General features: G+C 37.4%; 1 protein-coding gene across 2 annotated transcripts in view; it reads right to left on the bottom strand.

The window, feature by feature from the left end:
- FBXL17 (F-box and leucine rich repeat protein 17) overlaps window positions 1-21,820 on the bottom strand; it is a 526,839-nt gene that overhangs the window by 184,083 nt on the left and 320,936 nt on the right. The window lies entirely within an intron of this gene.

Here is a 21,820-nt window from a genome sequence, read left to right on the forward strand (position 1 = left end):
TTCCATGTAAGTCTTAGAATAGTCTTGTCTATATCTACAAAAAACTTTCTGAGATTTTGATAGAAATTGCATTAAACCCATGCATCAATTTGGGAAGAAATTACATGTCTCCTATGTGGCTTCCAATCCATCAACAAAGTATATCTTTCCATTTATTTAGCTCTTTGATTTTCAAGGCTTGTATAATTTCCGGCATACAATCCCTATGCAAGTTTTCATCATTTTACACTTAAGTATTTCTTTATTTTTTAAAGTGGATGTAAATTGTATTGTGTTCTTTTTGGTGTCCACATGCTCATTGCTAGTATACAGAAATACAATCGATTTTTGTATGTTTATCTTTTATCCTAAAGTCTTGCTTACTAGTTCTAGAAATGTTTTTATACATTCCTTAGGATATTTCACATAAACAATCCGGTCATCTGTAAATAGCGGCAGTTTTATTTATTCCTTTCCAATCTGTATGCCTTTATTACCTTATCTGGCCAACTGCACTGGCTAGAACTTCCAGTACTATATTAAGAGTGGTGAGAGCAGATATCCTTACCTTGTTCCTGGTTATAATGAAAAAAACATTCAATCTATCATCATTAAGTATAATGTCAGTGGCAGGATTTTTTTGTAGATACTCTTCAAGTTGAGAAAGTTCCTGTCTATTTCTGTCTTTTTGCAAGTAATTTTTATTATTAATGGTTGTTAAATTTTGTCAAATGATTTTTTGACAACTGATATGATCATGTGATCTTTTGATTTTTGAATACCAAACCAGCCTTGAATCCCGGGAATAAATTCCAGTTGGCCATAGTGCATGATTCTTTTTATATGGTCCTGAATTCTATTTGCTCACATTTGTAAAGGATTCATGAGGAACACTGTTCTATAGTTTTACTTCTTTGAAGTGTATTTTTTTCTGATTTTGCTCATCAGGGTAATATTAGCTTTATAAAATGAATTGGGAAATGTTCCCTTCTGTTCTAATTTCTGGAAAATATTGTCTAGAATTGGCATTAATTCATCTTAAAATGTTTGGTAGAATACTCCAGTGAAACTATGTGGACCTGGAGATTTATTTTGGGGGATTTTAAAAAAATTATTGATGCAATTTCCTTAATAAGTATAGTGCTGCTCAACTTAGCTGTTTTGTATTGGATAAGTTGTGGTAGCTTGTGTTTTTCAAGGAAGTGGTCTCCTCCATCTAAATTGTCAAATTTATGTGTGTAGAATTATTTGTTGTATTTCTTTATTATCTTTCCATGTGTGCAAGGTCTGTAGTAATATCTCGTTTCATTCCTGACACTGGTAATTTGTATCTTATCTTGTTCTTGTCAGTATTGCTAGAGGTCTGTCAATTTTATTGATCTTTTCAAGGAACCAGCTCTTGGCTTCATTGACTTTATTGTTTACTATTTTCAATTTCATTTATTTCTGATATTGTCTTTATAATTTCTTTCCAGCCAGGCATGGTGGCTCACGCCTATAATCCCAGCACTTTGGGAGGATCATGAGGTCAGGAGTTCGAGAAGAGCCTGGCCAGTATGGTGAAACCCTGTCACTATGAAAAAATACAAAAAATTAGTCAGGCATGGTGGTGTGCACCTGTAATCCCAGTTACTTGGGAGGCTGGGTCAGGAGAATCACTTGAACCCAAGAGGCAGAGGTTTCAGTGAGCTCAGATCGCACCACTGCACTCCAGCCTGGGCGATAGAGCAAGACTCTGTCTTAAAAAAAAAATAATAATACTAACAATTTATTTCCTTCTGCTGGTGTTGGCTTTATACTGCTCTTCTTTTTCTAGCGTCTTGATATAGAAGCTTAGATTTTTTATTTAAAAATTTCCCTCTTTTCTAATATCTGCATTTAACAATATAAATTTCCTCTTAGCACTATTTTAGCAGTTTTCTAATACCAAATTTAGAAAATTGTATTTTGTATTTTCATATCAATTTAGTTCAATATATTTTTTCAAATTATTTCTCTTGTGACTTCCTCTTTCACCTATGAATTATTTAGAAGTCTTTTCTGTTTCCAAGTGTTTGGAGAATTTTCTGATATCTTTCTGGTTTTGATTTTCAGTTTGATTCCACTGTGGTCAGACAATACAATCCATATGATTTTAATTCTTTTAAATTTGAAGTTTGTTTTATGGCTCGGGATATAGTGTGTTTTGGCATATGTGACATGGTTACTTGAAAAGAATGTGAAATATTGTTCTTGGTTGGAGTGTTCTATAAAAATCAATTAAATCCTGTTGGTTGATAGTGTTATTGAGATCGTTTGTATCCTTGCTGATATTTTCTAATTGTTCTACCAATTGTTGAGAGAGGAGTGCTGACGTCTCCAACTACAACTGTGGATTTATCTTTCTCCTTTCAATTTTACCAGTTTTTGCTTCACATATTTTCCTGCTCTGTTGTTTGCTGCATAAACATTTAGGATGGCTATGTCTAATGGGTGGATTGATCCTTTTATCATTACATAATGTCCTTATCTGTCTCTTGAAATTTTCTAAAATATGCTTTATCTGATGTTAATGTAGCCATTCCTGCTTTTCTATGTTTGCATGATATATCTTTTCCTATCCTTTAACTTCCAATCTTCCTATATTGTTATAGTTCAAGTGAGTTTATTAAACACAGCATATACTTGGGTCATGTTTTAAAATCAACTCTATAAATCTATATCTTTTAATTGGAATAGTTAGAGCTTTATACTTAATATAATTATTAATATGTTAGGCTTATGTTTGCAGTTTTATTATTTTTGTTTTCTATTTGTTTTCTCTGTTTTGCATTTGTCTGTTTTCTCTTTCCTGTCTTCCTGGGGTTACGTGAACATTTTTTAGAATTGTATGTTGTTTTTAAGAGTATCTCTTTATATAACTTTCTAAATGGTTGCTCTAGGTATTACATTATATATCTATAATTTATCACAGTTTACTGGTGGTGTCATTTTATCAGTTTGAGTGAAGTATATAAACCTTACTTCTCTTTGCATCCCTTTACTCCCCATATTTTTAATCAAATACTTCCTCTGCATATATTTGGAACTACATCAGGCAGCATTATAATTTTTGCTTCAACCATCAAATACAATTTAGAAAACTCAAGAGGAAAATAAAATACCCACGTTTGCTTACCATGTTCTTTATTTACCCACATGTTTGCTTACCATGTTCTTTTTGATATTGCAAAGTCCCTTCATTATTTCCTTTCTGCTTAGAAAATTTCCTTTTGCCATTCTTTTAGGGTAGGTCTCCTGGTGACAAATTCTCTTACTTGTCCTTCATCTGAAAAACGTCTTGGATTGGGTGGGGCCAAGATGGCCAACTACAAGCAGGGGCAATGGGAGGCTCCCACGGAAAAGAACCATAATTAGCATATGAATCCTGCACTGGCAACCAAGGTATCAAGGTTCTTTCAACAGAACTGACTAGCCAGCTGGCGTGATCCATGGAGGGAAAGGAAGAGTAGTGTGGTGCGGTGGCACACCTGAGAGCCACACGGGGCAGGGGAGCCACCCCTCATCCAAAAGAGGTGGTGAGTAAGCATGCTACCCAGCTAGGGAAACTGTGCTTTCCCCATGGAACTGTGCAACCCACAGATCAGAAGATCCCAGTCGTGAACCCAAACCACGGGGACCTAGGGTCCCAACACCAGAGTGATGCAGATTCTCAACAGCCTCTCAGCTAGAATCTGCTTAAGCCTGCCAGGTCCCCAGGGGGAGGCGTGACCAGCACCAAAGCTGCAGCTGCTTGTTGTCTAAGTCCTTTGAGCTCCTTGGGGGAGGGCCAGCAGCCAGCACTAGGACTCATAACTGCCCAACACACTAAGCTCCCTGGGTGGGGGAAGGATGGCATCCATCTCTGTAGCTCCAGGCAGTGCTTTTCCCTTGCTGGAGCCAGGGAGGCTGGATAACTTGGTTGCAAGAGGTGTCCCCCATAGCCCAACACACCAGCTGTGGCATACTGCAGCCAGAGTGCCTCTTCAGGCCTCATTCTAACCCATCCTTCCTCACTGGGTATGGCCTCCCTGCAGGAACTCCAACAACTCCAGCCAGAGGCTCAGGGACAGAACCTAGATCTCCCTGGGCCTGAGCCCCCAGGAGGAGGGGTGGCCACTGTCTCTGCAGATCAGCAGATTTAACCTTTCCTCCTGGTAGTTCTGAGGAATCCAAGCAGCCCAGACAAATGGGGTTCCCCCAACGAAGCACACCCCTCCACCAAGGAACAGTCAAAGTAGTGCTTCATTAAACAGATCCTGTTCCCCATGCCACCCAACCGGGTGAGACCCTCCAACAGGGGTTGTCAGACACCCTAGAAAAGAGCAATCCTACTGGCATCAGGTTGGTGCCCCTCAAGGTCAGAGATCCCAGAAGAAGGAGCAGGCAGCCATCTTTGCTGTTCTCCAGCCTCCTTGAGTGACATCTCCAGGCATGGGAGCAAACCAGATGAAGAGGGCTTGAAGTGAACCCCCAACAAACTGAAGCAGCCCTACAGGAGAGGGACCTGATCATTGAAAGAAAAACAAACAAACAAAAAACAACAACAACAGCATCAACAACAACAACAGAAGTCCCCACACAAACCCCATCCAAGGATCAGCAGTCTCAAAGATTGAAACTAGACAAACTCATGAAGATGAGAATCACCGAAAAAATGCTGAAAACCCAAGAGGCCAGAGTGCCTCTTCTCCTCCAAATGATTGCAATGCCTCTCCAGCAAGGGCACAGAACTGGACAGAAGATGAGACGGACAAATTGACAGAAGTAGGCTTCAGAAGATGGGTAATAAAAAACTTCGCTGAGCTAAAGGAGCAAATGCAACCCAATGCAAAGAAGCTAAGAACCTTGATAGAACGTTAGAGGAGCTGCTAACTAGAATACCCAGTATAAAGAGAAACATAAATGACCTGATGGAGCTGAAAAACACAGCATGAGAACTTCATGAAGCATACACAAGTATCAATAGCTGAATCAACCAAGTGGAAGAAAGAATATCAGAGTTTGAAGGCCACCTTGCTCAAGTAAGGCATGCAGACAAGATTAGAGAAAAAAGAACAAAAAGGACCGAACAGAGCCTCTGAGGAATATGGGACTATGTAAAAAGACGGAACCTAGGATTGATTGGAGTACCTAAACAAAATGAGGAGAATGGAAACAAGCTGGAAAACACACTTCAGTACATTATCCAGGAGAAGATCCCCAACCTAGCAAGACAGGCCAACATGCAAATTCAGGAAACACCACTAAGATACTCCAAGAGAAGATCAACCCCAAGACATGTAATCATCAGATTCCCCAAGGTCGAAATAAAGGAAAAAATGTTAAGGGCAGCCAGTGAGAAAGCCCAGGTCAGCTACAAAGGGAAGCCCATCAGACTAACAGCAGACCTCTCAGGAGAAACCCTGCAAGCCAGAAGAGACTGGGGGCCAATATTCAACATTCTTTTTTTTTTTTTTTAGACAGTCTCACTCTTGCCCAGGCTGGAGTGCAGTGACGATATCTCGACTCACTGCAACCTCTGCCTCCCAGGTTCAAGCAATTCCTCTGCCTCAGCCTCCCAAGTAGATGGGATTACAGGCACCCGCCACCACACCCAGCTAATTTTTTTTTTTTTTTTTTTTTTTTTAGTAGAGATGGGGTTTCACCATGTTGGCCAGGCTAGTCTTGAACCCATCTTGGCCTCCCAAAGTGCTGGGATTACAGGCGTGAGCCACTGCACCTGGCCTATTCAACATTCTTAGAGAAAAGAATTTTCAACCCAGAATTTCATTTCCAGCCAAACTAAGCTTCATAAGTGAAGGAGAAATAATATCCTTTCCAGACAAGCAAATGCTGAGGGATTTTGTCACCACCAGGCCTGCTGTGCAAGAGCTCCTAAAGGAAGCTGTAAATATGGAAAGGAAAAACTGGTACCAGCCACTGCGAAATCACACCAAAATATAAAGACCAATGACAGTATGAAGAAACTGCATCAACTAGTGCGCAAAATAACCAGCTAGCATCATGATGACAGGATCAAATTCACACATAACAATACTAAACTTAAATGTAAATGGGCTAAATGACCCAATTAAAAGACACAGACTGGCAAACTGGATAAGGAGTCAAGACCCATCAGTGTGCTGTATTCAGGAGACCCATCTCACATGCAAAGACACACTATACAAGCTCAAAATAAACGGATATAGGAACATTTACCAAGCAAATGGAAAGCAAAAATAAAAGGCAGGGATTGGAATCCAAGTCTCTGACAAAACGGACTTTAAACCAACAAAGATCAAATAAGAAAAAGAAGGGCATTACATAAAGGTAAAGGGATCAATTCAACAAGAAGAGCTAACTATCCTAAATATATATGTACCCAATACAGGAGCACCCAGATTCATAAAACAAGTTCTTAGAGGTCTAGAAAGAAACTTAGACTTCCACACAATAATAATGGGAGGCTTTAACACCTCTCTGTCAATATTAGACAGATTAACGAGACAGAAAATTAACAAGGATATTCGGGACTTGAACTTAGCTCTGGATCAAGTGTACCTAACAGACATCAACAGAATATACATTCTTGTTAGTGCCACATGGCACTTATTCTAAAATCGACCACAAATTGGAAGTAAAGCACTCCTCAGCAAATGCAAAAGAACTGAAATCATAACAAACAGTCTCTCAGACCACAGTGCAATCAAATTAGAACTCAGGATTAAGAAACTCACTCAAAACCAAACAATTACATGGAAATTGAACAACCTGCTCCTGAATGGGTCCTGAGTAAATAATGAAATTAAGGCAGAAATCAATAAGTTCTTTGAAACCAATGAGAAAAAAGAGAATCTCTGGGGCCACAGCTAAAGCAGTGTTAAGAGGGAAATTTATAGCACTAAATGCCCACATCAGAAAGCTAGAAAGATCTCAAATAGACACCCTAACATCACAATTAAAAGAGCTAGAGAGGCAAGGGCAAACCAATCCAAAACCTAGCAGAAGACAAGAAATAACTAAGATCAGAGCAGAACTGAAGAAAATAAGAGACATGAAACTCCCCCCCAAAAAATGAATGAATCCAGGAGCAGGTTTTTTAAAAAAATTAACAAATTAGATAGACTGCTAGCTAGACTAATAAAGAAGAAAAGAGAGAAAAATCAAATATATTTGATCAAATCAAATATAAAAAATGATACAGGGATATCACCACTGATACCACAGAAATACAAAATACTATCAGAGAATACTAGAAACACCTCTGTGCAAATAAACTAGAAAATCTAGAAGAAATGCATAAATTCCTGGACACATACACCTTCCAAAGACTAAACCAAGAAGAAGCTGAATCCCTGAATAGACCAATAACAAGTTTGAAATTGAGGCAGTGATTAATAGCCTACCAACCAAGGAAAGCCCAGGACCAGATGCATTCACAGCCCAATTCTACCAGAGGTACAAAGAGGAGCTGGTACTATTCCTTCTGAAACTATTCCAAACAATTGAAAAGGAGGGACTCCTCCCTAACTCATTTTATGAAGCCAGCATCATCCTGATACCAAAACTGGGAAGAGACACAACAACAAAAAAGAAAACCTCAGACAAATATCCCTGATGAACATTGATACAAAAATCCTCAAAAAAATAATGGCAAAGAGAATCCAGCAGCACATCACAAAACTTATCCACCACAGTCAAGTTGGCTTCATCCCTGGGATGCAAGGCTGGTTCAACATATGCAAATAAATAAACGTAATCCATCACCTAAACAGAACCAAAGACAAAAACCACATGATTATCTCAATACGCTCAAAACTGGCCTTTGATAAAATTCAACATCCCTTCACGTTAAAAACTCTCAATAAACTAGATATTGATGAAACATATGTCAAAATAATAAGAGCTACTTATAACAAACACACAGGCAATATCATATTGAATGGGCAAAAGCTGGAAGCATTCCCTTTGAAAATCAGTATAAGACAAGGATGAGGCTGGGTGCAGTGGCTCATGCCTCTAATCCCAGGACTTTGGGAGGCCGAGGTGGACAAATCACAAAGTCAGGAGATCGAGACCATCCTGGCTAACACGTTGAAACCCCATTTCCACTATAAATACAAAAAATGGCCGAGTGCAGTTGCTCACGTCTGTAATCCCAGCACTTTGGGAGGCTGAGGCGGGCGGATCATGAGGTCAGGAGATCTAGACCATCATGGCTAACATGGTGAAACCCTGTCTCTACTAAAAAAATACAAAAAAATTAGCTGGGTCTGGTGGCGGGCACCTGTAGTCCCAGCTACTCGGGAGGCTGAGGCAGAAGAATGGCACGAACCTGGGAGGCAGAGCTTGCAGTGAACCGAGATCACGCCACTGCACTCCAGCCTAAGCAACAGAGTGAGACTTCGTCTCAAAAAAAAAAAAAAGAAAAGAAAAAAGACAAGGATGCCCTCTCTCACCACTCCTATTCAACATAGTATTGGAAGTTCTAGCCAGGGCAATCAGGCAAGAAAAAGAAATAAAGTGTATTCAAATAGGAAAAGAGGAAGATAAATTGTCTTGGTTTGCAGATTACATGATTCTATACTGAGAAAACCCCATCATTTCAGCCCCAAAACTCCTTAAGCCACAAGCAGCTTCAGCAAAGTCTCAGGATACAAAATCAATGTGTAAAAATCAGAAGTATTCCTTTACACCAACAATAGACAGTCAAATCATGAATGAACTCCCAATCACAACTGCAACAAAGAGAATAAAATACCTAGCAATACAGCTAACAGGGGATGTGAAGGACCTCTTCAAGGAGAACTACAAACCACTGCTCAAGGAAATAAGAGACGACACAAACAAATAGAAAAACATTCCATCATCATGAATAGGAAGAATCAATATCATGAAATGGCCATACTGCCCAAGTAATTTATAGATTCAATGTTATTCCCATAAAACTACCATTGACATTCTTCACAGAATTAGAAAAAACTACTTTAAATTTCATATGGAATTAAAGAAGACCCTGTATAGCCACGACAATCCTAAGTAAAAAGAACAAAGCTACCTGACTTCAAACTACACTACAAGGCCACAGCAACCAAAACAGCATGGTACTGGTACCAAAACAGACATATAGACCAATGGAACAGAACAGAGCCCTCAGGAATAACACCACACATCTACAAACATCCGATCTTCAACAAACCTGACAAAAACAAGCAATGGGGAAAAAAATCTCCTATTCAATAAATGGTACTAGGAAAACTGGCTAGCCACATGCATAAAACTGAAACTGGACCCCTTCCTTACACGTTACACAAAAATTAACTCAAGATGGATTAAACACTTAAATGTAAAACCCAAAACCATAAAAACTCTAGAAAAAAACCTAGGTGATACCATTCAGGACATAGGCAGTGGCAAAGACTTCAGGACAAAATGCCAAAAGCAACTGCAACAAAAGCGAAGATGACAAATGGGATCTAATTAAACTAAAGAGTGTCTGCACAGCAAAAGAAACTACCATCAGAGTGAACAGGCAACCAATAGAATGAAAGAAAATTTTTGCGATCTACCCATCTGACAAAGGTCTAATATCCAGAATCCACAAGAAACTTAAACAAATTTACAAGAAAAAAAAACAACCCTATCAAAAAGTGGGCAAAGGATATGAACAGACATTTACACAGCCAACAAACATATGAAAAAAAGCTCAACAGATCGCGCCACTGCACTCCAACCTGGATGACAGAGTGAGACTCCGTCTCAGAAAAAAAAAAAAAAAGCTCAACATCACTGATCATTACAGATATGTAAATCAAAACCACAACGAGATACCATCTCATGCCAGTCAGAATGGCAATTATTACAGTCAAGAAATAATAGACGGTGGTGAAGCTGTGGATAAATAGGAACACTTTTACACTGTTGGGAAGAATGTAAATTAGTTCAACCATTGTGGAAGACAGTATGGTGATTCCTCAAGGATCTAGAACCAGAAATACCATTTGACCCAGCAATCCCATTTGACCCAGCAATCCCATTAATAGGTATATACCCAAAGGAATATACATCATTCTACTATAAAGGCACATGCACATGTATGTTTACTACAGCACTATTTACAATACCAAAGTCATGGAACCAACCCAAATGCCCATCAATGATAGACTTGATAAAGAAAATGTGGTACATATACACCATGGAATACTATGCAGCCATAAAAAGGAATGAGATCATGTCCTTGGCAGGGACATGGATGAAGCTGGAAGCTATCATCCTCAGCAAACTAACACAGGAACAGAAAACCAAATACCACATGTTCTCATTCATAAGTGGGTGTGGAACAATGAGAACACATGGACACACGGAGAAGAACAACATACACCAGGGTCTGTTGTGGGGTGTGGGGAGAGGGGAGGGAACTTAGAGGATGGGACAATAGGTGCAGCAAACCATCACGGCACATGTGTACCTGTGTAACAAACCTGCACATTCAGCACATGTATCCTGGAACTTAAAGTAAAATAACAATAATTAAAAAAAAGTCTTTATTTCTTCTGCATCCCTGAAGGGTATTTTCACTGGGTATAAAATTCTGAGTTGACAGTTATGGTTTTTTTAGCATTAGACCTCCTCTGATAAGACTCCAGGAAGAAAAGGAGGGTCACCTCATTACTGCTGGGCAGTGGTGGAAGTCAGGCTCCTTATAGAGCCTGACTCCTCACAGAGTTTCCACTGACACCTCTGCATGTGGGGTATGTATGGCAGATAGTTGCTAGCTGGCAGAAGTGGAAGCTCCAACTCCCTGTTTGGCCTTCTCTGCTAAAACCACAGTGGGGTTAACTGAGGTTTCCCATTGCAGCTTTGCTCCTCGTCAGCCTTTGCTGAATGGGTAAGAGTAGGGTCACAGTTTTTTCCTTGGTGCTTGCCTGGAATAGAGTGGTTATTATCTAAAAGATTTTTCTCTTATAAGGCTGACCCTTTCCTCATCCCTTGGCTACAGAAAGCAGGCTTTTATTGGAGCATTTCTGTCTGTGCCCATTGCTGTCTCTAGATTGCCAGCTTATTCACCTCCAAGTTTGGGATATGTGAAACACAAATAAAATCCAGGGAGCTCACCACCATGTTGTTCGTCAGGTCCCAAGTTCCCTAGTTAGTCTGCCTCTTCTCTTCACCATTTAGAGTCTTCTTATGTTTGTTTGATACGTAATGTCTGGGATTTTAGTAGTACTTAGTGGAGGTAATAGGAAAAAGTATGCCTATTCTATCTTCCTCAAAGTGTAAGTCTGTCATAGAGTTTTAAAGACACTGAAAACTCTCGAATGCCAAGCATGTAATAATCTCATTTGAATTCCAAGGGTTTTTAAAAATTTTTCATCTTCAATAAAACAACAGAATGATATGAATTTTTTAATTCAACATTGTTCCTCTTGTTTTTTAAATAATAAAATAGCATTATTATTGATAATATGCTATTGTATTATTACCAGATGAGTATTCTCCAAGATGACTTTTAAAATTTAGACTGCTGGTGACACATTTTTAAATGACATAGAATTTTTAGGAAAAAAAAAACGCTTCAGGCCGGGCGCGGTGGCTCATGCCTGTAATCCCAGCACTTTGAGAGGCCGAGGCGGGCGGATCACAAGGTCAGAAGATTGAGACCATCCTGGCTAACACAGTGAAACCCCGTCTCTACTAACAAATACAAAAAACTAGATGGCCGTGGTGGCGGGCGCCTGTAGTCCCAGCTACTCGAGAGGCTGAGGCAGGAGAATGGCGTGAACCTGGGAGGTGGAGCTTGCAGTGAGCCAAGATTGTGCCACTGCTCGATAGCCTGGGTGACAGAGCGAGACTCCGTCTCAAAAAAAAAAAAAGAAAAAAAAAAGAAAGAAAAAAACTCTTCAAAATAAAAATGGTTCTGCATGCATGTAAAATAAAAGGTATATGAACTATAATGAAAAAAATGAATTTTTAAAATTTAGAACTGGACATTCAGCCTTAAAAATTATCTTTTGTTATTCTTCGCCTGCAGAAATAAATCTTTTAGAAGTTCCTCCCTTGTTATAAGATTTTCAAGTGCACTTCCTAGTCTCTTCTGTAAAAGAAATAAGAAAAAAGTCTAGTCCTCATGTCATTTTTAGCTTAGTGTGAAAGTAAAGACTTATAATAATAAAATAATAAAAAGTTCATGATGATCAAGGTTATAGAGAGACTAAGACCTACATGGAATCACATACCTTCCTGCCACTGGCTTTGATGTAATACATGGAAAATAACCAGAGGTAGCTTTCTAAAACTATTTATATATATCATAGCATTTTTCAACATGACTGATTATCCAACATAAAGTTATCTATCTAGTCAAAGTACTCCTATTAATTCTTTTATACCTTACACACATTCCTTTAGGGGTAAAGGCCATGGTAGCTTGACTCGTAGGTGGGTGTCTGTGATGGTCCTTTAGTTGCCTTGTGGATGTAAATACTAATAATTTCCCTGGCAACTGCCTATCAGAGAGAAGCCAAAATCTGTGGTCAGAGACTTGCCTCTCAAGTGTTACGGAGTTGCAGAACAGCACACACCTGCAGTGAAAGTAAGTCTTTGAACTACAAAAGCTTGTGTTTCTTACAACAGGTAGTGGGGAATAATTTGTCTGTAATTAGTTTTCTAGTTTTGTTCATTCCCTTTCTGCGATTGGTTATGCACAAAATAGAAAACCCTAATATGATCTGAGACAAGATTAGTGTATATGCTGGGTCTATCACCCCAGCCAACTGGTGATGAGTGTTACAAATACATAAAGTAGTCAACCCTAATATATTGATGCAGATAAGAAATGATGACCTCTCAGTGAGATGTAGGCAGCCACAGTGTTGAGACAGTGCTGTGACTACAAATGAAACAATACTCTATGATTACTTCCTAGAAAACTAGCTAAGGAGCACTCTCTGCCATCATTAATGGAATAAAAATAGACACCTAGTCTATGAACTTTTGAAATGTCACCAATTTAAGCACATCTTAGATGGGACAATAATTTACATGTTTGGACAGCTTTTCTCAAAAATACAATTTTAAGACCATTTCTGCATACACACTTAACTCTTACAGGACATTATAAAATGCCTACCTAACTATTCTCACTTGGAAAGTGAACTATGAATAGACAGTTGCAATAGACAGAATAACCAGCCAGGTCGTTAGAGACATAGCCCAGTAATCTAGATCTTTCTCCTAAATGTTCAAAAGAATAGAGATTTAACAAAAAGGCAAGCTATCCGTCATCCAAAAGCATTTTGCAAATGACTTCAAAAACATTATTCTATTCAAAGAGGTTAAATATTTAAATGAAAAATTTAAGTAAAAAGTGTTTGACATAATGTAAGATAAATATAATACATGTCTCAGAATAAATAATCTAGTTTACAAAAAAATGCCTTAAGTTTTTGGACCAAACTACTAAAAGTTCACATCAGAAATTAATTTGAAAACACATTAAAATAGCCAGAGCAAAATTGTAATACCAATATATTTGTGTTGTGAAATTAATAGATTTAATGACATATCTTAAACATGACAGAAGAAATAAACAGTATGATTTTCATGCAGGAATTTGAAGACAGTTTCCCAGAGTTCTAAAATGTAGTTTTTAAGCCTCTCAAAAACACATTTTTCACATCCTTCCCATTTAAGAGTCCCAAAGACTTATAAATTGTTAACTCCATCTCCCCAAGCTCTATAAATTTTCTTTTTGGAGCCTTTCTGATGCATGGATTTGATCCATACACAATTCAGCTAAAAATTAAACGCATGATCTTCAAAAACTCTAAATCTCTTACAGTTGTGCAGTTGAAGATGAAAGAACTTGTATACAAATGTTTAAAAGTATATAAACCTTCCCATGTAAGATGGAAAACAAGAGGCTCTGTACTTTTTCTTAAATCCGTCCTAAGGGATTTTGTTTAAATAGTGTGCTTTTTCAGCAATCCCATTACAATAGCTATTTTACTAGAAACAAAAAGTCCCTCTGTCAGACTAATAGTCAATAATAATTTTACCACTACTAAGAATAAGTGTGATTAACTGGCACATTTTTTGAATCTTTCAAAATTAATTACACATCTGTCATTTCAGTTTATCCATAAAAAACACCATGAGAGGTGGTTTTATCTTCATTTGACAAATGAAGGAATTGAGTTAGAGAGAACTTAAGTCCCAAGGCCAACAATATTCTATGTTGTGCAAAGTAGCAATGAATTAGTAAAGGAATGAGACTGGGTTACTAGATTCCTAATTCTAGGACCACCTGCTAGACAATGAAAGAATAAAGTTACCTAACATTAGTGAGCACTCGGTAGTAATGGTAATCTGCTAAGTATTTACTTAGTTAATTCTTCAGAATATCAGTCTGTTTTACCATTTGACCATCTCTGTTTTACAACTGCAGAAACAGAGGTTCAGTTTGATAGTGGTCTGATTTATTATATCTAAGTGGCAGATTTAAACTGAGGTAAGTGTGATTGCAAAGTTCCTCTTTCTCTAAGAGGAATATCTTACATTTAGAAAGAATTTCAAAGCCAAGATATGCACTCTTACTATTGTCTACAGTCTACATGGATTCTTTCTTTCCTTCTTTCTTTTTCTCTCTCTCTTCTTTTCTTTCTTTTTTTTTTTTTTTTTGGACAGAGTCTCACTCTGTCACCCAGGCTGGAGTACAGTGGCCCAATCTCAGCTCACTGCAACCTCAGCATCCTGGGTTCAAGCGATTCTCCTGCCTCAGCCTCCCGAGTAGTTGGGATTACAGGTGCATGCTGCCACACCTGGCTAATTTTTTGTATTTTAGTAAAGACGGAGTTTCGGAAAGAAAAGGAGAATGAAACTGAAACGCAGGTGAATTTGGGCCAGGTCTGTACTGTAATTCTTTATTCTGATATTCCTACACTTCTTCCTAACACTGAATTCATAGCCCAATGCCTTGAGGTACTTCTACAGAAGTTGCCCCTCGAAGCTAAAGCAAGCTAGTAGAAGGGCAGATTTTAGCAAGAGGAACACTCAGTGTATTTGATGATTGTTTGGCTGAATATGTCTGTGGGTTGAGAAGAGCCCAAATCATCATTTCCCAGAATGTAGAGACTTTCTGCACAAAAAAGGCAGACTTCATTCAAATCATTCTGGAACCCTCAGATCCTTGGGTCACAGTGCATATATGAGCATAGAAAAAGCTCTGAGCAGTATTGTGGAACAAAGGCTTGTTTCACTTGGTTTGACTGAGTGTTTCCCAAGTATAAGACCTATTAATATTCCATAGAACAACTTCTGATGTTTCAGATTTGACTCTGAAAATAATCTGAGTATGGACTGCACTGTGCTATTCCTGTGCAACAATTACCACAGAGTGAAACCTTTACTACTTTTTCTCAAGGTTCAGACCTGTGGTACATTATTCTAAAGGTATAGACAAGAAACAGTTCCAAGGAGGATGAGACTAAATCTCTGAATATCAGACCTGGCAGAGGCCTTAGGAGTTATCATCTCTTTCCATTAACATATGAAGAAGCTAGAGTCTACAGGGATTGAGAACTGGCTCCAAGATCATAAGCTCTTAGAAAGTGGCTGTCCTGCTGCCCTCTCATTACCAGACTTGGCAATGGTGCCTCAGCAGGATGGCATTTCAGAGGCAACCCATCTTGCACAACCTGGAATTCTCTGGAGGTCTAGTCCAGGGCGACCAGGTGGAAGGCTAAGGAGGAACAGCTATGAGCACTGCAGGAGACCGCCTCAGGATACTTATTCTCTCCTCTTGCTTCGCTGTTTTTGTTCTCCAAATGACCATCGTCATCAGAAGACAATTTTGACCATGAAATGTTTGTAGTGAGAATATCAGGCAGGTGTCTGATATTCCATGGTTTACAGTTTATTCCAGGCAGGTTTATGTTTCCATGCTAATATACCTATAATTTTCCCCCAACTACTCTATTGACAGGCATTTACAACACTCAGGAGTATTTCTAAATTTTATATGGATAATTTGGGGGAAAAATTAAGTGTTTTTCATCATACCTACATAGAGACTGATTTTAAAGTGGTTTTTCTAGTGGAAATGTATATAAATTATATATATATTTTCAGCATATGAATATATATAAATATACACTGAATATGTTTTTATATACTGAATATATATAAAAACGTACATATCCTGAATATATATATTTATATATTCATTTCCTGAATATATATATTTATATATTCATTTCCTGAATATATATAAAACATATGAATATATATATTCAGCAGGACATTTGAAGTTTCTATATTTGTAGTAATATTATACTAAGTACAATCTACATGTTATCTAAATATCTCTATTCCACATATGTGTGTATATATATATAGATATATCACCACTAAAAATATATTGATTGGTATTACTACTTCTGCTTCACACTATTTTTCAGCTAAATGGAGAAGAAAGTTTATTTAGAGTTGATTAAGTAATTACATTATTTAAGAAATAATATACTTATGTAGTCACTAGTCTCTTACTGTCTAGTTACACTTCTGAAAAAACCTTTTTCAGAAAGTGATCTTCCTAAAGTCCCATTCATCCCAGAAAATCAACAACTTCTAACCAGTATATTTAAATCTCTCAGTTCCCATAGAACTCTCTCTCAGACCTTGCCTTCCCTGGTTTTTAACTTTTCTCATTCCATCCCCCCAACCCACACAGAATCCTATGGCCTCCCTTCTCAGTGTAAACCAAACTTCCCAGAGTCCTTTCACCCCCACCTCCATATGCATGCATTAAATCAATCTGCACATCACCACCAAAAGGGAAAGTGGAAAAAAGACGTTTTTAGTCCCCATTCCTTTGATTTTCTGCATCCCTGGGGCCCTTCCCCACAGATGCAGTGTAATTCAGGGGGAGAACCACAGGCCAACAACCAGACGTCTTGCCAGCAAGATGATCTGGGTTTTTTAATTTAAAAAAATTTTCCTGGCCGGGCATGGTGGCTCATGCCTGTAATCCCAGCACTTTGGGAGGCCAAAGTGGGCAGATCACTTGAGGTCAGGAGTTCAAGGCCAGCCTGACCAACATGGAGAAACCCCATCTCTACTAAAAATACAAAAATTAGCCGGGCGTAGTGGTGCATGCCTGTAATCCCAGCTACTCGGGAGGCTAAGGCAGGAGAATCGCTTGAACCTGGGAGGCTGAGGTTGCAGTGAGCTGAGATCATGCCATTGCATCCTAGCCTGGGTAACAAGAGCCAAATCCCATTGCAAAAAAAAAAAAAAAAAAAAAAAAAATCCTTATTTCCTATTAATCTCTTGCTCAAGCTTTTACAAATAATTATCCACATTTCTGTTAGTACCAATGAGATGATTTATGCCTTTGGCAAAAGAGAAGAGGAAGAGAAGAGAGAAAATGAGCACAAGGCTCATTTCTAGAACCAGCCTTTCCTGCTGCCCTGGCCAGACCCCATCCACAGGCTGCCCTTTCTCTGGCCCTCTCAACCACAGTCACAAATCGTTCAAAAGTTGACCCTGACAACACTTTTTCCCACTCGATATTTTTATAATTTTGATATTTAAAAGTATTAAACGAATAGTCAGGTCTGTAAAATTAGGCTTTGTTAGAGCTCATTTTTGTTATGCCACCATTACTCCTAACTGGATTATGACAAGAATGCACTAGTACCTATTTCTACTCTCCACAATTTTGTTACTCTTCAAGAGGAGTATATAAACTGATACCCAGGTCCAAGAATCCTGAGTATTTTCACAGGTATATATATTTAATTAAAACCATGACTTTTATTGTTGCAGGTGTGGGTTTCTTTTAGTGATTTAAGCTCTCTAGGCTTTATTTTTTGTACTTAAAAAAAAAAAAAAGCCAGGGGAAATGCTACTTATGCATAAAACACTTTGAGCTCCCCAGATGAAAGCCCGCATATATAAGTGTGATGCGTATTTATTGCCTCTCCTCTGATGAAAAGTGGCAGCCTTCTGCTTAAAATGGGATTAGAAATTCTGACTGTAACAGAGAAGAGAGAAGCACAAATGAGTAACAAGCAGTCAGAATAAATAAAATTGAAAAGATGGAGAGGACTCCTTTTACAAAAGGAACATCAGTTGCGAAACTTGTGGCTTAATTTCATATGCTTTCCACTTTTAAAAAGTTGGGCTCAACTGCTTGTATAACGAGCTACAAGCAGAAGGTACATTCAGTAGTACATGAATAAAAAACGACCTTTTCATTTGCTCTTCCATAGCTTGGCATTCCTATATTATTAAAATATAATGTATTAAAGATTAAGTAAGCATATTAGCATACAGACATCATGCTTCTGTGGTCATGGATACGAGGACTATCTAACATGAGGCTAGAAATCCATCCATGCAAAATTCACATTTTTAATAGTATAGATATCAATTAAAAAGAACACAAAACTTTTCCAACAACTATTATAGTTGACTATTCTATTAAGTACGGAAAAGAAAGCAATGAGGAGAGAATCTCTAAAGGGAGCCATAAATAATAATCACCAACAATTGTAGCTGGGAGTGAACTGAATTCTACATTATAGGAAACATATTAAATATATAAACTTCCTACTCTAATAAAACTTAACATTTTTTAAACCTAGGAATTTAAACGCTAAAGCAATTTTCATGCCTTTTCTGGAGAATAAACTATTCATTAAAAATTTTTCTGGTATTTATTTCATTTCTATGGCTTATTTTTCTGTCTTTTCGACATATAATCCATAAATGTACAGAGTATCAGAAGAAGTAACTGTACAAAGAAGTAACTGCAAAAACATAAACAAGATAAAACTATCAGATTTCCAAAGCAGAGACCTTTCCTTTCACCTCATTATTATGTAAACAATATGGGTTCATAAAAGAAAATCTGAAGTTCAGCAAAGTGAAAAGAGAGAACAAATAATACTATGAGTATTAGTGCAGTTGCTGGTCACTTCTTATATATTTACCTTTACTGTTTTCTTTTTGTATTTTTTTCTCACTTTTATCTCATACACTATTATAGTAGAGATATAATATTATATCATGCTCTTTTCATTTATGTCAAGAAGTATTTTATACCCAAGCATGTGTTTTTCTTTTTTAAGTTCATTTTTTTCCTCTTCTAAAAACTACTGTAACCTCTCACAATGGAAAGCTGACATTCCTAAATGTACAAAGAGGAGGCACTGTTGAACCCAGAGCTTCAGCATTTGTCCTACAGACTGTTCCCAATGGTGAGAAATGATAGTGGCAGTCTTATTTGGAGTGCTCCAAGAAAAGGAGACACCACAGTGTCTTGGTATCTAAACTTAGAGAGAAGCCAATAACTAACCTTGTCAACTATCCAAGGATTTGGTCTCATATTAGTTACAGGAAAGTCTTGGGTATTTCCAAGTATAGTATAAGATCATAACTATCCAGTAACCTAACCTTAACGTGGCTTTCAAAAACCAGAACTGTCAATCTCTCTCTGCTGCAGCTCTCCCACCCTCAGCCTGCTGTAATACCTTTACCATGTAGGGAAACAAGAAACCCAATCTATGAACTACTATTCTGAATTTGTCAGATTCACAAGGGAAGTAACATAGAAGTGTATTTTGGAAAGAAAGAAAGTCCTTCATATATACATTCATTAAAATTAGTAAAAATCTTCCTTATGTTTAAAAAATTAGGTAAGACAGAAATCATATAAAAAGGTATGCTAAACTGAAAATCCGGGGGGAAATGCAAGCTTTTATTTTTAAAATGATATCAATACAAAACAGATATTTATAATAGATGTAGCTTTCTTGTTTTTTGTTTTCTTGGATGAAAAACAACAGTGATTTAAAAAAATTGCTTTGAATAAAATTTATCATCTGCTGATGCATTATTTCTCAATTTCTTTTTCATATTATCTCTTAGAGATAAATGGCAATAACAAAGACACATTAACATGACACTAAGAACAGCTTTTTATAGTTTTAATTATTTTTTCCTTTTTGGTAATAAAAATGATGTGGTATGTTTGCATGTGTTATATATTGAGATGCAATAATACTGTTTAAATATTCATAATTATGAAGATAACTTTCACTCGATATTTTAAAAATGAAATAGCTTCTGGCCCCTTAACATTATGGCCCTGTTTATTAATATATATTGCAGGCACACCTCTATTTATGTCAGTCAATCACTTACTGTGCTTTTTATTCTACTCTGAGTTATTCTGCATAAAGATAATTTTCTTTTATGAGTCCATCAAGTTTCACTTTCTGAGAAATAATTTCACAATTTGTAATGCAGAAAATGAGCAGTCATTTTCCCACTTCTCTTGGGATTTGAGCTCATTTCAGTCTGTGAAATAAAAACTGAAGAAAAGAAACTAAAATCTAAAGTAGGGGAGACCATGATGAGTGGTGAACATGTATATTCAGCCCTGCTATAAGCAGGGATGGAGATGCCAACGGAGGGTGCTGGCCAGCAGCTTGGCAGAACCTCTCAATGGCAGCACTTATCCAGGTCACTACAGTCAGGGCCTAGTCTTACCTCTGCACTCCAGAAATGATTTTGCTCTTACAGAGAAATTGAGAAGTCTCTCTGGGATAAACTCATGAAAACCAAACTCCTTTATAATGTGACTTTATTATTTTGGAATAAGACATTATTGTAATGCAAGCTGAATTGCTAGTCTTGTCAGATTAGTTATTCTCACCCACTCAGAAATTTATAGTACAGAATTTGTCTGATGGGCAGAGTTCGAACTAAAGGGCTTGGTGATTTTATCTCACAGTTCCTAGGCTAAATAGTTAGGACAGCCTTCCTGCAGCTTCCTTCCAGCAGAGGATCGCATCTGGGCCACTGTTTTTTAATTTTAGCTTTTTAAACTTAATTTTAATATTAGATATTTTATTTTTTTATTAAGATAGGCATTACATATAAAAGCTACAACAGTTAAGAGAGTGAAAATGAAGTCTACCTTTCTCCTTCTTCTATCCCTAGAAGCTGAGTTTCTTTCCTTGGAGGCTACCCTATCAGCAATTTCTTAAATGACTTTCCAGAGGCAACGAGTGAATTTACAAATATATGCCATGTGTGTGTATGTATGCGTGTGTATGTATATGGGTATGATATGTACATATGTATGTATATATACAATTTGTCTCCCCTTTAATAAGAGCATAGCATACATGCTGTTTTCACATTTTGCTTCTTAACTTTCCATATATAGAACTTTTAAGTTTTAACATGTACATAGGACATATAAAGCACATACAGGAAGTATCCTTAAATATTATTTTATACATGCAGGAGTTTAAACAGCTACAATGGAATTTCTGTGTTAAAAAGTATACACTTTTTATTTGGAAAGATATTACCAAATTGTTCTTACATTTTATCAATGGTAAAAACTTGGATTCACAATCACAACGTGGCAATTAATCCCTTGTATGTTGTGACTATAGAATGATTCACCATGAATTTTTACAGAAGGGAAGACAATTCAAAATTAATAAATTGTGCTTCTAGTTGCCTTCTTATTCTCAAGGCTAATAATTCAAGGTGTATGATTGATTACAGATCCCTAGAAAATAAGACCATCAATCACATGGAGTATACTGCTTGATAGATGAGAAAACAAGAAATGAATTAGGTCCAACATGAAAGAAAAAGTTTTGGACTTGGGTTTTAAAAGAGTCTCCTTTCCCAAGTAACCTTGGAGTTTCCAGGCAAAATTTCTGTGCGCCTACCTCTGAAGCAAGAGTTGATGAGACAAAAAGAAACCGTAGAAAGAGTAAAATAAAACAACCAGGACTATCTGAACTGGAAATTC

Source organism: Pongo pygmaeus, chromosome 4 (genome assembly GCF_028885625.2).
Source record: "Pongo pygmaeus isolate AG05252 chromosome 4, NHGRI_mPonPyg2-v2.0_pri, whole genome shotgun sequence".
NCBI classification, from domain to species: domain Eukaryota; kingdom Metazoa; phylum Chordata; class Mammalia; order Primates; family Hominidae; genus Pongo; species Pongo pygmaeus.